At 38.7% G+C, this 17540-nt stretch overlaps 1 pseudogene; it reads left to right on the top strand.

The window, feature by feature from the left end:
- The first annotated feature begins 13659 nt into the window (after window positions 1-13659).
- On the top strand, window positions 13660-15602 carry LOC108829504 (lectin-domain containing receptor kinase VI.3-like; annotated as a pseudogene).
- The last annotated feature ends 1938 nt before the right edge of the window (window positions 15603-17540 follow it).

Here is a 17540-nt window from a genome sequence, read left to right as displayed (position 1 = left end):
ACTGATGGGCAAACCGAAGTAACGAACAGAACTTTGGGGAATATGATTCTAAGTGTTTGTGGAGATAAACTGAAACAATGGGATCTAACTTTACCTCAAGTGGAGTTTGCTTACAACAGTGCCGTGCATTCAGCTACAGGGAAATCACCTTTTTCTTTGGTCTATACTTCTATTCCGAAGCATGTGGTCGATTTGGTTAAGTTGCCTAAAGCTCCAGGAGTTAGTATCTCAGCTGAGGCTATGGCAGAGGATATTTTAGCAACTAAAGAGGCCGTTCGAACGAAGTTAGAAGCAACTGGTCAAAAGAATAAAGAAGCAGCAGACAAGTGTAGAAGAGTCAAGATTTTCAAAGAAGGAGATGAAGTGATGGTGTTTCTACGAAAAGAAAGATTCCCGGTTGGCACATATCGCAAGCTACAGCCTCGCAAATATGGGACATTCAAGATTTTGCGGAAGATAAATGATAATGCTTATGTGGTAGCACTTCCAGAAGACATGAACATTTCTAATACATTCAATGTGGCTGACATCTATGAATACCATGCTGATGGTGTTCTTTATCAAGAAGAGAACTCGGGGTCGAGTTCTTTGGAGATGGAGGAGACTGACATAGGAGAATCTTAGTATTCATAATCTATTGTTTTCTAGAAGTTTTCCTTTTATTTGGTTTTCCTTTTATTTGGTGTTTTCCTTTTTATGTTTTAGACTATCTCTATATAAGAGCGTCTTAGGTTTTCTGTTTTAGACATTCTTATCATTAGAAGTTTCAAACTTTTATCTTTTCTGGTGGATTCCAGAGCTTTATTATTCAAGTTCTTGTTTGAGAACTTGATTTTGATCAAATGGTTAGTGTTTGCTAACCTTTGTGATTTCCGACTGCGTCATTTTAGGTCAAAAATCACTTTCCGCATAAAAACCTAATGTTTAAGCCGAAGAATTCCAGGCCTACTATTTGGTTATAAGAAATTTACGTTCACGTGCCAATCCTATATCCCTCGGTATCCCACCTTCTCTTTGCTGATGATAGTCTTCTCTTCTGTAAGACGGAGCTACATAGCTGTGAAGAAGTGATGAGAGTAGTCAGAAAATATGGACAAGCATCAGGCCAATATATTAACTTTAAGAAATCCTCTTTATTCTTTGGTAAGAGGATCAACGCAAATGTCAGACAAGAGATTAAAGATACACTTTAAATTCAGAATGAAGGAGGAATGAGGACATACTTAGGAATCCTAGAAGATATTAGTGGATCTAAATGCAAATTTTTTGCCTTTCTTAAAGACAAATTAATCCATAGAGTGAATGGATGGACAGGTATATCTCTCAAAAGTCGGAAAGGAAATTCTGATTAAGTCTATCTTGCTAGCTCTCCCGACATATGTTATGTATAGCTTCCTGCTCCCAATGGAGATATGTGAGAACCTAGCAAGCGTCATTGCACAGTTCTGGTGTAGCTCGAATCCACCAAAGAGATGAATTCATTGTGTAAAATGGTACAAGATTTGTTTGCCAAGAGAGGAGGGTGGGATTGGTTTTCGTATGATTCATGAGTTCAACCTGGCTTTATTAGCAAAACAACTGTGGAGACTAGTACAATACCCTGATTCGCTAGTGGTCCAAGTATTGAGGGGAAGATACAACAGATTAAGTTCTCCATTACGAGCAAGCTTTGTAAACAGCCCATCCTATGTGTCGACTAGTATAATAGTTGCTCGAAAGCTAGTGCTTTTGGGAATTAGGTAGAAGATACATTATGGATATGATGTGAAGGTGTGGGACGATCCTTGGATTCCCACAACACCAGCTAGTCCGGCTCGGCGTTTAGCTTTAGTGTTACACCCGAACATGAGAGTCACTAATCTTATCGATCAAAAATCAAAGGAATGGAATGTCAAATTAATTGAGGATTATATTAGCCCTACTGATATACTTCTCATAAGGATTCTTGCCATAAGCTTTGCTCATCGCCGCGATACTTTCTATTGGATTACTCTAGGAATGGTCAATACACAGTAAAGTCGGGATATTGGGTAGCTCGGAACTTATTAACGAAAGGAGAAGAAAATGAGGTACTGGAACCAAGTATCACAAAACTTCAAACCTTTGATTGGAAAATAAAAACGCCTCAAAAGATATGTCATCTTATATGGCAACTTATAACATGTCATGTGGCAGTTACGAGGAATCTAATAAGGCGTAATATTAAATGCGATGACTATTTTCCACGTTGTGGAGAACCAAAAGAATATGTCACCCATGCAATATTTGAATGTCCGCCAGCCCTACAGGCTTGGTCCCTATCAACAACTCCAGCAAGCCCAAAAACTTTTCATACACCAAGTATTTATTCTAATGTGGATTATCTCTTCTGGAGGAAGAATAACATTATCGAGCAAGAATTAGATATGGATCATTATCCCTGGATAATCTGGTATATATGGAAGGTTAGAAACGACTAACTTTTTAGGGGAGAGACATGGATCCAATGGAATTATTTCGTTACGCAAAAAGTGAATGTAAAGCCTGGTTTGATACAAATGAGATTGTGCCACCTACCATATAGGAACAAAATATTGAGGAACCCCAAGTCTTAAGCTTGGATAATATTTTCATACTAGATGGGTCATGGACAGCCACAGCACAGTTCAGCGGATGTGGATAGGTATGAATGGACAGCATTGGAAAGATTCAACTTATAGGAACACGAAATTACATTAAACGCGAGTCTACTTTGCACTCAGAAGTAGAAGCACTGAGATGGGCGGTGGAGAATATGCTTCAACATTCAACATGCCAAAGTTTTGGAACAAACTGCAAGGAGTTAATCGCCATGATTAAAAACTCTCACGCTTGACCAAGCTTTGCAAAAGAATTGGAGAAGATAAAGATTTTGCAGATATGCTTTCCTGACTTCAAGATCACGCATATTCCGATATGGTTATCTATACCACTTCAGATCTGAGTAATATAATAGCTGTTTGTTGTAAGAAAAAATCAAAATAATTGATCATCAACAAAAACATTTTATATTTATCTTAGAAGCACAAGTTGAATAAAAATGGCAATGCTATTAAAATTCACTATTAGCAGTTATTTTCAAGTAATTCTTTGAATAATTGATCAAATAAGAAAAGTTTAAAAATAGATTTCTAAATCTTTGAAAAATTGAGGTCTTTTAGTTAAAAGTTATTTTCTCATAACTAATTATATATTTTTCTTGAAAATAAAAAGAAAAATGAACTCATAAATTAATTTTTTTGTATGGATCACTGATAACAGTATATTGTCCAGACTAGGTTGTTTAGACTAGGCCTAGGCAAAAAAACTGGAACCAAAACCCAAACAGAATTCAAACCAAAATAAATTAAACCGAAATGTGATCGAAACTTCAAATATCCTAGCAGTTTTTATATTCATATATCTAAAATAACTTAGCGAAGCTAAAACCAAGCCGAGAACTAAATGAGTACCTAAATATATGAAATATTAGTTATATATACATATATTATAAATATATATAAAACTTAAAAATTTACTAAAAGTACCCATAAGTATTTGAAAAACCCAAATTATCAAAAATTATTTGAATTACCCGATATTATCTGAAAATTTCCAAATATTTTTATCCAAAATATTCCAAATAATTTGAACTATTTAAGGATTGTATCTGAATCATTTAATTACTCAATAATTCAACTGCAAAAGCTGATATTTTTTCCGAATGACCTGAAATAACCAAACCGAATCAAATGTGAAGTGAACTTTTCTGGATATTAGACAGTTCCTAATTTTTTTTTGAACCAATCTGAACCCGAAAATATACGTACCGATTTGAACCAAAAATTTTTTGGTTCTTATTTGGATCTTCTAGCCCCGGAGCCGGTCTTGACCCTATTGGTGTGAAACAATTGAATGGAGCCACCATCTCATGAGCCACCCAATTTTAAAAAAAATTGAAATGATATAATGTATAATAATATAAGATTATGTATAAAATGTAAGTTTAAAATTAAAAAAAAATAGACAAAAATAAATAAAAATGAAAATTTATTTGCACATGTAATAATAATTTAGATTAAATATTTTAAAATAAAATTATAATAATTTTTATATTATTTTAAGTTTTTTTTGTATACAATCCCTAAATTTTCAAATCCGGTTCTATATAGTCCACTACTCAAACTATTCGATACTAGTCGAAATATCCTACCCAAACTGAACTAATACCTGAAAGGACAAGACTTGGGTTCACCCCCTATGGTGAATCTTTAAATTCACCACCTCCTTAGTAACCAATCAAAATGCCAACTAGATTAATGATTAAAAAATATTAAATATTTTTTTCAAAACCAAAAAAAAAAAGTGTCAATTTTAATAATGCTAATGTCACTATCTAATCCATAAACTCAAACTCTATACCCTAAATCCAAATTCTAAACCCTAAATTCTAAATTATAAACCCAAACTTTATACCCTAAACCCAAACCATAAATCATAAACCCAAAAACCTGAACTCTAAACCCAAACCTATACCGTAAACCCAAATCCTAGACTCTAAACCCAAAACATAAATACAAAACCCAAACCCTATACCCTAAATATTTTAGATTAATATTGATGTTGTTCTTTTGAAATTTAAGGTTAAGAATTAAAGTTTGGATTTAGAGTTCATGGTTTGGGTTACAGTCTAGGGTTTGGGTTTAGGGTCTACGGTTTGGGTTTAGGGTTTATGGTTTGGGTTTAGAGTCTAAGATTTGGGTTTAGGGTCTAGGGTTTGAGTTTAGGGTATAGTTTTGGGTTTAGAGTTTAGATTTTGGGAGAATTACCAATTGTGACTCAAAACTTGGAGTCAAACCCAAAAGAGTACCCCAACTTGGGTCAAAGGCAAAAGTAACTTAAAAGGCTATTGAAATTACAACTATCTCCTTGTGAACAAACAAAAAAACGGATTTTTTTTTACGTTTCTACCCCTCGCAAGTCGTCTGTAAACAGACGACTTGAAAATAAGTCGTCCAGACGACTTTAAGTTAAGTCGTCTGGACAGTTATTCTTAAACATAATTTAAAAATTTTGTAGAAAATATTTTGATAAGTGAAAAATTGGAATTATGTAATTAACATATGTCTTAAGAGATATAAATTAATATATAACAAATTTCAATTGTTTTCAGCCCAGATGAGTGAAAGTAGTGAGTCATGATATTCTTTAGTTTATGTTTCATCAACATATGTTGTAGTATTGTATGTGTTCTTAGGGTTAGATTTTGGAAAGCATTAAAACCGTTTTTGAAAATTTTTAAAATTACCTAGGCGTGTTCGTTTCTGTGTATAGTAAACACTATTGAAGTATAATTTGATTTTATAACGTGGTTAGTAAGTTAATTTAGTCATTTTAGTTTAGGGGTTCATTTTAGGGTATTGGACGACTTAATATTTAGTCTTCTGTTCCCAGACGACTAAATATTAGGTCGTCTGATGTACATTATCAGCCAGAATAAGTCGTCTAAACCGGACCAAACCTTAAAGTTTACCAATGTACTTTTAAAGCTAACCGGATTATTTACCCAATATATAAGGTGATTTTTTTTTTTTTTTTCATTTTCCGCGAACAGAAACCCTAACAGTTCTCTCTCACCGGCGATATCAAAGGCGATTCGAATTCCCACTATTTCCGAACAACCATCGTTCTCAACGTCGGCTATCTATCTCACTTCATTCTCACCGTTGTCGCCGCAGCTTCTTCTAACCCTAGCGCCGCCGATTCCTCTAAACCCTAGCGCCCCCGCTTCCACTATTTCCGAACAAACCGTCGCCCTCGCCACCGTGCTCACCAACGTTCTCACCGCCGCTTACTCTAAACACTAGCTAGCACCGCCGTTTCTTCTAAACCCTAGCGCCGCCGCTTCTTCTAAACCCTAGCGCCGCCGCTTCTTCTCTGTAAACCGTAGCGCCGTTTCTCTGTAAACCCTAACGCCGGTAAGTCATCAAACTCGTGGAAAAGATGAACATAAAACGTTGTCTCTTTCAATTTACTCATTCTCACCGTTTCACGTTTATTTTTTCAGATCTATAACCACAATGACGAGTACTCGAACTCCTTCTGCGACTAATCAGGTCCGCTTGAAATTTTTCTACTGGAAGACTTGTAAGTAAGTCGTCTGGAAAGTCTTCAACCTGGACGACTTAGTACGTCCATTTGGAAGACTTTCCAGACGACTTAAATATAAGTCGTCAACTAAGTCGTCCAGTTGGACGACTTTCTAGACGACTTATATTTAAGTCGTCTACTAAGTCGTCTGGAGTAACAATTAAGGCGTGATTGATTTAGCTTGTGTTCTGACTTCTATTGTTGTCTTTGATTATTTTGCAGACAAAAAGGATGGATATTCCAGAACTCCCCCGTAGGTTATACACATTAGGGGAAGAGCCAGAACCCCACAATAGCATTTCGTATCATACGGATAACACGAAGTTGCATACTGCTCTTAGGGAAGCTCTCACTGATGCTGAATTTGAAGAGCTCAAGGAGTCGAGATTGGGAGTTTTCATCAAGTTCAAGGAGCAGGGATTTGGTTGGGCTTCAAGGCTGGTTCACCACTTGCTCGGTTTAAAGCTGGACATTAAGAAGAAGTACGAGATGTGGTGTCTCGTTGGTCCAGAACCTGCGAGGTTTTCACTGTTAGAGTTTGAAAACATCACTGGTCTAAACTGCGACTACATCGAGGACCTTGAGACACCAGAATGTGAAGTTACCCCACAGATGGTTTCTTTCTGGGAGATGATGGGAGTTCATCGGGAAGCTGGGCCAAGTACTGATCAGATAATAGCAGCACTGAAGAGATGCGGGGATTGGTCCAGGGAAGATCGCAAGCGACTCGCGTACCTTTCCATCTTCACTGGATTCATTGAAGGGAAAAAGTTCTCAAGCGCTACACGAGCTACTCTCGCAAGGCTAGTGATGGATTTAGAAAGGTTTGAGAATTATCCATGGGGGAGAGTCGCGTTTAAGGTGCTGATGGACTCTTTGTGGAACAAAGATATTACTGGCTGTTACACCGTGGATGGCTTTATACAAGTTCTTCAGGTCTGGGCGTACGAAGCTATTCCGGGATTGGGTGCTAGTATTGGTCTACCCAGAGCAAACAGTCCGTCTCCACCGATTCTGGCTTACGACGGCAGCAGAGGCCGCAGATTCATGAAAGCTGCTATCTTGAGTCAGGTACCTTTCCATCTTCACTTAATTAAGTCGTCCGGAAGGTCTTCCAGCTGGACGACTTAGTAGACGACTTATTATAAGTCGTCTGGAAGGTCTTCCAGCTGGACGACTTAGTAGACGACTTATTATAAGTCGTCTGGAAGGTCTTCCAGCTGGACGACTTAGTAGACGACTTATTATAAGTCGTCTGGAAGGTCTTCCAGCTGGACGACTTAGTAGACGACTTATTATAAGTCGTCTGGAAGGTCTTCCAGCTGGACGACTTAGTAGACGACTTATTATAAGTCGTCTGGAAGGTCGTCCAGCTGGACGACTTAGTAGACGACTTATAATAAGTCGTCTGGAAGGTCGTCCAGCTGGACGACTTAGTTGACGACTTATAATTAAGTCGTCTATTTAGTATTTTGTTTCAAATATCTAACTCGATTCTTCTTCTATTTACTGCAGACCCGCGTGATCAACTTTGTTGAGAAGGACATTAGTGAAATGTGGCCAAAATGGGACTCTGAGGTTGATGACGTGCCCGCGGAGAACATCATTAAAGTGATGTATGATCGGAGACCGTGGAAGTGGACCATGGATTGCTGGGAAGTCACTGGTACAAAACCCAAGTTTGTGACTCCATCGAAAAGAGCCAAAGAGATGGTTGTGGAGGAGGTGGAGGAAGACAATCAGAGACCTCGGAAGAAAGCTCGTAAAGAGGCTCCTAAAGAGGCTCCTAAAGAGGCTAGAGAAGAGGCTCCTACAGAGGCTACAGAAGAGGCTACAGAAGAGGCTAGAGAAGAGGCTAGTTGGGTGACCAGAGAGGAGTTAGAAAACATGTTCAAGGACTTAGGTGACATGATGAAAGAGGGGTTTAAGAAGTGCATCAGGGAGATTAGGAAGATCTCCGATAGATTGGAAGCTGTGGAGAAGAAGGTTGGTGTCACCAATCAGGCTACCCCTCAAGCCCCAGAAACCGGGGTTAGTAAAAAACACCCTACCCCACAAGCCCCAGAAACCGGGGCTAGTAACAAACAGACTACTCCTCAAAAGGATCAGCCTCCACTTCAAACCAATCATCCTACTCCTCCCACCAGACAGACTACTCCTCAAAAGGATCAGCCTCCACTTCAAACCAATCATCCTACTCCTCCCACCAGACAGCCTGCTCCTCAAAAGGCAAAGCCTACTCCTCAAACTAAACAGCCTGCTCCTCAAACTAAACAGCCTGCTCCTCAAACTAAACAGCCTGCTCCTCAAACGAAACAGCCTGCTCCTCAAACTAAACAGCCTGCTCCTCAGACGAAACAGCCTGCTCCTCAAACGAAAAAGCCTTCTCCACAAAAGAAACAGCCTTCTCCTCTGCCCAAAGAGGTTAATATCAAATCTTTAAGTCGTCTGGTCTTTGTATAGATTTGTAAATATATAAGTCGTCTGGAAGGTTTTCCAGCTGGACGACTTACAAATAAGTCGTCTGGAAGGTTTTCCAGCTGGAAAACCTTCCAGACGACTTATTTGTAAGTCGTCCAGCTGGAAAACCTTCCAGAAGACTTACAAATAAGTCGTCTGAACTCCAGCTGGAACCAAATCCTCTCCCAACTTTTATTTAAGTCGTCCAGGGTTAACTTGTTCTCTTTTATTGCAGAGATTGTTGCCGGAGGATACAGCAGATGAGGCGATCTCGGTATATAAGATCTTGCCGGAGGATAAAGCAGATGGTGTCACCTCCAAAGAGATTGTTCCTCTCACTTCCACTGACCAACCGAGCTTCGCTTCCAACGATCAACAACCGAGCTTCGCTTCCACCGATCCAGCTTCAGCTTCAGAACCGAGCCTGGTTGTATTGGACCAAACAGCTCCCACTGCTTCTGTGCGTGCAAGGAGTGAACGAACGAAGAAACCTGCTCCCACGCAGATATCTCCTTATACGGCAGAGAGAAGGAAACTCCTTAGAGTGGGAAAGTATAATCCATTTCCCACACTAAACAGACCTAAGATGAAGGAGCTCGCTGATTGGTTGAAAACTGATCCGTAAGTGATTGCTTTACCCATAATAGCTTGATTTAGTCTACCAAAACTGATTGCTTTTTTGTTTGCAGTGATTATTTCACTAAGGAAGAGGACAAACCACGTACATCACCAACTTGGTGGTATCAAAAACTCCGGACATCCAAAGCATGGCTGGAAGACGTAGTAAGTCTTCTGCTTATCTTTAAGTCGTCTGGTAACTTGTCTTTGTATAGATTTGTAAATATATAAGTCGTCTGGAAGGTTTTCCAGCTGGACGACTTATTTGTAAGTCGTCCAGCTGGAAAACCTTCCAGAAGACTTACAAATAAGTCGTCTGGTAACTTGTCTTTGTATAGATTTGTAAATATATAAGTCGTCTGGAAGGTTTTCCAGCTGGACGACTTACAAATAAGTCGTCTGGAAGGTTTTCGAGCTGGAAAACCTTCCAGACGACTTATTTGTAAGTCGTCCAGCTGGAAAACCTTCCAGACGACTTATTTGTAAGTCGTCTGGAAGGTTCTAACTTGTATTATTTTATATGCAGCATATAGATGCTTGGATGAATGTGCTGAGGCAGAGGTATAAGGAGAACCCACAATGTTTCCGGAGCGAGCGAATGTGCTTCCTGGATCACAACTTTACCCAGTCTTGGAGAGAACAGTATCTGGTCTTCAAAACATCGTCGTCTGATCACAATGGTTTAGGAAAAATGCTACCTAGTGGGGCGGCGAGTTTGTATGACGGATCAATGCCTTCATTTTGCCAATCAAACAAGAAGTGGGGGGGAGGACATTGATGATATCTATGCGCCACTGAACTTGGACAACAAACATTGGGTGGCTATTTGGATATCGATCCCTAAGAGGCACATAGTCGTCTGGGACAGCATACCTTCAACTACCATACCAGAAAGATGGGATGAGATAATGGAGCCTTTTCTCGAGATGGTCCCTTATCTGATTGTGGAGTGCGGAGACCAGATGCATGGGTTGGAGCGATACACTTATGAGAGACTCCTCAAAGATGTACCCACGGCCAACAATGGTGATTGTGGCGTGTACGCTGCAAAGTACATTGAATGTCATGCTCTTGGGTCCCCTTTAGCCCTAAAGACTTTGCTAGGTCCAATGCGAAGACTATGAGGGATACTATGGCTTGGCTATATGGACGGAGCTTGTTGATCAGCATCTGAAAGATAATGAGGATGGTGGTATGTTTGTAGGCATGTATGATTAGATACACAAATCAATTTGTATAGATTTTTTAACTTGTATAGATTTTTTAACTTGTATAGGTTTTTTAACTTGTATAGATACACAAATCAATTTGTATATTTGAACTATTTGTATACACAAATCTATTTGTATATTTGAACTATTTGTTTACACAAATCTATTTGTATGTTTGTGGGCATGTATGATTTATTTGATTTTCTAACTTGTATAGATTTTCTAACTTACAAATAAGTCGTCTGGAAGGTTTTCCAGCTGGACGACTTACAAATAAGTCGTCTGGAAGGTTTCCAGCTGGACGACTTACAAATAAGTCGTCTGGAAGGTTTTCCAGCTGGACGACTTACAAATAAGTCGTCTGGAAGGTTTTCCAGCTGGACGACTTACAAATAAGTCGTCTGGAAGGTTTTCCAGCTGGACGACTTACAAATAAGTCGTCTGGAAGGTTTTCCAGCTGGACGACTTACAAAAATACACTTGAAGGATAGTAGAAGGTAGTCTAAACACTGTATATTCTGAAAGAAAACCTACCCCTCACTGCTGTCAACCGCAGCTCTGAAAGCAGTGCATCCTTGCTAACAAAACTCTGGTTGACATAGATGCTGGTACAATCCGATTTTCCTCCTTCAATAGCATTTGTCTTAGCATATGTCTTTTCAATTTCTTCAAAACAAATATTATCATCATCTTCCTCGTCCTCATCTAGAACCTTTCCATAAAGACTGTAATCCCCACCATTCTGATCCGTTTCACCAACAATAGTGTTATCAGCATCCTCCTCCCCATTTTCCTCCTCCCCATTTTCCTCCTCCCCATCTTGATTTTCATCTTCAACAGACTCATTATCACCAACATCTTCAAAACATTCATCAGCCTCATCATTATCACCAACATCTTCTTCCCATTCACCAGCTTCATCATTATCACCAACATCTTCTTCCCATTCACCAGCTTCATCATTATCACCAGCTTCTTCTCTTTTCTCTGAAACCGTTTCCACCTTGCTGCGGCTTGATACACAAAGACATACTCTATGCGTTTTGAGTATCTCGAGCAAGTTTCGAACTTGTCTATCACTTGTAACATGAATGGGAGGACTGCTTGGAGTCATCATCATTTCTGCTGGTAATGAGTAGCTAATCTCCACAGTCACTGATCTCATGTCCAGGTTATAATCTTCTTGAGCCATTGCAACAAGTTCAGCATGTGTTGAATCTTCATTCAATAAAAACAATCTTGCTCCTTTGAGATCATCAACCACAAAATCCCAACGGAAATCTCTCAACAACCATTCTCCATACACTGCATGTAACTTAAAAATCATCTGCAAATATTCAAAATAAAACACATTAGTAAACATAGAGAAAATGAAGAAGTTCAACAAACATTATCGCAGACGACTTAGATTTAAGTCGTCCAGAAGACTTAAAGGTAAGTCGTCTAAAGAGGTCACTTTTGCAATTGAAATTAAAAGGGACGACTTAATTCTAAGTCGTCCGGCTTTGTTTGTTAAAAAAAAAATTCAGACGACTTATATATAAGTCGTCTACGAAAAACGGGCTAGTTTTGCATTTGACCGAATCGTGTCAGATCTTTGACTATTTCTGGACGACTTATAAATCAGTCGTCTCTGGAAAGTAAAAATTTCAATATTTTATTCAAACTAGACGACTTACACGTAAGTCGTCCCAGGTTAGTTTTGTAATTGAAAAATAAAACTTGAAATTTAACTTTCTCCAGACGACTTAACTAAAAGTCGTCCAGCTAGACGACTTAATTTAAGGTCGTCCGGGATAAGCAAGGTTTGGACGACTTAATTGGGAAAAATTCTGGACGATTTTGCTTTCCCCGGACGACTTTAAATTAAGTCTTCTGACGGGACGACTTTATATTATGTCGTCTGGTAAAAATTAAATTATGAAGTTTTATTTTTCAACTACAAAACTAACCTAAGACGACTTACACGTAAGTCGTCTAGTTTAATAAAATATTGAAATTTTAACTTTCCGAGAGACGACTGAATTATAAGTCGTCCAGAAATAGTCAAAGATCTGACACGATTCGGTCAAATGCAAAACTAGCCTGTTTCTCGTAGACGACTTATATATAAGTCGTCTGGACTGTTTTTTTTCACCAAACAAAGCTGGACGACTTAGTTTAAGTCGTCCGTTTGACCAGAAGACTCATCAGTAAGTCTTCTACATACAGATGACTTACTTGTAAGTCTTCTACGCGAACAGATTTTGAAAAAAATTCAAATTCGTACCTTCAACTAGGTGAGATGACTTTGTTTGCACACAGGGTCTTCTCCAACCACCCAGAACCTCAAACGAAAGCAACCGTAAGTCAAAACGAAAGAAATATGGCTCCAAACAATTTTGAATCAAAAGCTTCAGTTTTTTGGATGAATATGGAGAGAAAGTGAAAGAAATGTTGTTTTTAGTTCATAACAATTGAAACAGAGAGAGTGTAAAGAGATTTACGTGCATTAAAGGGCATTAAAAGCTCCAAACAGTTCGTACAAGGTTGTTCCCACTATTCATGGCAGTGGCAATATTGTAAATACTTGAAGAAAATGAGGTTGAGACAGTAAAGAAGCCATTTTCGAAAAAAAAAAAAAAAAGGGTTAATGGCATTTTCGTAGATAAAATGCAGATGTGGGGTTAAAAACTCAAAAAAAAAATGAGTCAAAAGAAAAGGTTAGTTTTCTGTTTGAATTCAAGTTTTGAGTCACTTTTGCAATAAGCCCTTAGATTTTTTGGTTTATGATTTATGGTTTGGGTTTAGGGTTTAAGATTTGGGTTTAGGGTATAGTATTTGGGTTTATAAGTTAAAATTTAGGGTTTAGAATTTGGATTTAGGGTATAGAATTTGAGTTCATGGATTAAATAGTGACATTATCATTATTAAATATGATATTATTTATTTTTTAATTTTTTATTATTAATCTAGTTGGCAATTTGGTTGGTTATTAGGAAGGTGGTGAATTTAAAGATTCATCATAGGGGGTGAACCTAAGTCTTGTCCTACCTGAAATGCTCATCAAGCCTAGTCCCAACTACAATTCTTTTAATGGAAAATATATAGGGAATATATATATATATATATATATACACACGTTTTCCTTTTGAATACAAATTATACAACACAGCAATTTCTTTACGCAAAAGGGAACGACATAGAGGTTCTTCGTCATCGTCTCCTTTTCTTCTCTCTACAAATGGGTAGGAGATCACTCCTGCTCCTGCTCCTGCTGGTGCTCTTATTTCTTCTGACCATCCCTGTCCGGAGTCAGAGAACAAAAACGGAGGATACCAGAACAGAGTTTATTTTCCAAGGTTTCAGTGGAAGGCAATCAGAGATATGGATGGAAGGAGATGCTCAGCTAAATCGTGACGGACTACTCAGGCTCACTGACCGAAAACCAAACTCTGTCGGTACAACTTTCTACTGGAAGGCGGTGAGGTTACTGGAGTCACACAGAAATGCAAGTGTTCGTTCCTTCAGCACATGTATCGTGTTTGCAATAAACCCTACAAGCTCCAAAGAAGGAGGCTATGGGTTCACCTTTACGTATCGTAGGAGAGCAGGTTCCGGACAGTATATGGGACTTGTCAACAAAACCACCAACGGAAACCCCAAAAATCATGTTTTCGCCATTGAATTCGACACGGTTCAAGGGTTCAACGATGGTTATCACAGAATGGGAAACCATATCGGCGTGAATTTCAATAGTCTAACGTCGGATTTTGAAGGACCTGTCCTGTTTTACAAAAACGAGCAGAAGGAAGAACTTTTACTCCAAACTGGAGACCCCATCAAAGCGGATATATCGTATGACGGAAATACAAAAGCACTGAATATAACGGTCTACCCTGGGGAAATGACTCCTAGTCCGGTCAGGCCAACAATCTCGCTACCGGTTCCAAAGTTGTCCCGGATCATTGAAGAAGAAATGTACGTCGGCAGCAACGGGGGAAGGTGAACGTTCAAGTGCGCACCAAATCATGGGGTGGAGTTTTTCCAGTGGGGGAGAAAATCCAAAGGCAGCTAAGCTCGATCTCTCCGACCTTCCTCGTCCAGAGAATACGGGAGGGAAGAGTGGTTACAGTTCTAAAGAAACTGGTCTGATTGTGGCACTATCGGCAATTACGCTGATATTGATTGTGTTACTGGTCTACTTCTTCATCTACCCGAAGATGCGAGGAGAGACTCTAGAAGATTGGGAAGTCAACCACCCCCACAGAATGAGTTACAAAGAGCTGCATACTGCAACTGAAGGCTTCAGCGAGGAGCGAATTATAGGATCCGGAGGCTTTGGAACCGTCAGCCTCTCTTCATCTCTGTCTGATCAAGAAGATAACTGATGGTAGCGAGCAGGGTATAAGACAATTCGTTGCAGAGATCGAGAGTCTAGGAAGATTAAGCCACAAGAATCTAGTCAAACTACGAGGATGGTGCAAACGTAACAGCAACATGTTATTGGTTTACGATTATATCCCCAACGGCTCGCTTGATTCCTTGCTCCACAGTGTACCGAGACTAACCGGCACCGTTTTGTCATGGACCATGCGTTTTCACATCGCTAAAGGAATCGCGTCTGGTTTGCTTTATCTCCACGAGGAAGGGGAACAGGTCCGCGACATCAAGTCTAGCAATGTCCTGATCGACGAGGATATGAACCCTAGATTGGGAGATTTCGGGCTTGCACGGCTTTACGAGCGCGGTTCACAATCACACACCACCGTGATCATTGGCACCCCTGGCTATATGGCCCCCGAACTCACAAGCAACGGATACCCTTCTTCAGCCTCTCATGTTTACTCCTATGGAGTCTTACTTCTAGAGATTGTCTCAGGTGTGAGCCCTACCAAATACATTAACTTCAAATTGCCGGTATGGATCATGGCCTTCTACTCAAGTGGTGAAATTCTGAATTCCGTTGACCAAAGGCTGCAAGCACGTTACCACAGTGAAAGGGCACGAGCAGCCCTCATTGTTGGGCTGATTTGCACCCACCAGAACCCCGAGTGTAGACCCTCTATGGCGATGGTAATGAGCTATTTAAACGAACAGGAACCTGTCCCCAACATCGACGAAACTTGGGGAGTCTCTTCTTCGTCAACCACCTCACCCGCTCCTTTCTCTCTCAGTGGGGAATAGCCAATATACTGAATTATTTTATCGTTTGTGCTTAGAAAAAAGAAACGTTTTTAGCAGCATTGATATCTTGTTCGATGTAATACGAGGTGTTTTGTTACGTGGTGTTTACTTGGTATTGTTCGTTTATCTCTTGCATTGATGATATGCTACTTCTCTTCTTCATCACTTTATAATTACAACTTTAACTTGTTTGGAATTAATTAACAAGTTCGAACTTAAGCTTGTAGTTTAGCTTAGGTATACTTTCTTGTACTCTCACTGTTTTTTCTTGCATTTCTTCTTGTTTGAGATCCATATCTACCAATACCTTGTGCTTGAGATTAGTTAGATAAACTAAAATTTTATAGCATCATTGAGAGTATATATAGACACGAGAGCCAAGCACTTTTTGAATAATAAAAATAATTTTACTAAGTTATAAAACAAGAAGCAATTAGGTACAAAATAATATTCGACAGTCTTCACAAAGTTTTATCTGAGATTTCAACATTTGCAAGCTTCTTAGAGCATCTTTATCCTTGCAACTCATTATCGGTTGCTTAATAATATTTTATTAATATTTAAGAAGTAAATTATGCTAAAAGATTTGGGTAAGCAACTTCATTATTTTGCTCCTCCATTGCAAATCTTTTATTTTTGGTTGCTTCAAGTAGTTGTTGTTGAAACCATACGAAGCCAATCTTCTGGATATCCGTCGGGCATTACAAGCTCCACCTTACTGAATCTGACCGGAGTGAAAAGCTGAAGCTATAGAAGCGTTACCAAGATGTAGCATGTGGGCCCTAATTATAACGAAGAAAGAAGAGATCTTTTCGTTTGATTTCATCATTCAAAATCTGAGAATTAATCGCTGCAGAAGAAAATTAGATTCTATACCAAAAGGAACGCAAACCCAGTACAGAAATAGTAAAACGAAATTGAGGATTGATGATACCGGCGATGATTCACACCGGCGAAGAAGAACAAGAAGAACAGAGGAGAGATGAGAAAGAGAGGGAAGAAGAACAAGAAGAACAGAGGAGAGATGAGAAAGAGAAGGACGCGTGTCCCTTAAGCGTCTGTCTCTTCCTTTGCTTAATTAAGCAACGTCGTTTCTCTTAAAAGGTAATTTCCATTTATTTTTAATCACAATTAACATAAGCAATCTTGATTAGCAACCGGGATAAAGATGCTCTTATGTATTATTTAATTGTAAATTTTAGAAATAAAATAAAAAAAACTTATTTATTAAGGTTTACATGTCCAGTCGCAGTAACACGTTTTTGGATTCTCACATTTGCATTTAAGTCCTTCTCTCTTAGCCATCCGTGGATACTTTTTAGCTTTGGCAAGACATGCAGAGGGACTGCAACCCACAAGTTCTTCCACGGCAAAACAAGCATTTGCACTCACATCTTTGTATAACAAAATTTTGTTGAGAAACAATAAGTGTAATAGATTATATATGTATGTTAACCCAAACAGCAGAACACTATCTTTTTATCTTATTCCAATTACATTCTAAAAACATATAAATATATATTACCTTGAACATTGCTGAGGACGAGTACAATGAAAACACAAGAAACCATGAAAATATTACTAGACCTCATGATTCAGTATGGATTATATTTTTTTTACTTGCACAAATGCAGACTTCGTCTTATTGTAATAATAAATAGAAAATATTACATCCTAAGGCAGTTTTAAGTTTTTATTAACAAAATAAGACAGTTATTGCTACTAGGGTAGTTTTGTTTAACCAAATTCACTTTCCTTTACAAACTAACTAAAGAGTTCCTAACTAAATTAGCCTCGATACAAGAGTTCCTATCATCTTTGACTAAATTTAATATATGTTTTTAATTTATTTAACTTTAACTCTTACTCACAAACAAAACAAAGTGGATATCACATCTTTTTGTTCTTCGTCTTCTTCATCTCAAGTTCACAACCATT

The sequence above is a fragment of the Raphanus sativus genome, chromosome 2 (assembly GCF_000801105.2).
Source record: "Raphanus sativus cultivar WK10039 chromosome 2, ASM80110v3, whole genome shotgun sequence".
Taxonomy (NCBI): domain Eukaryota; kingdom Viridiplantae; phylum Streptophyta; class Magnoliopsida; order Brassicales; family Brassicaceae; genus Raphanus; species Raphanus sativus.
The sequence above is the reverse complement of the archived record's forward strand: the minus strand, read 5'-3'. Positions and strand labels throughout refer to the sequence as shown.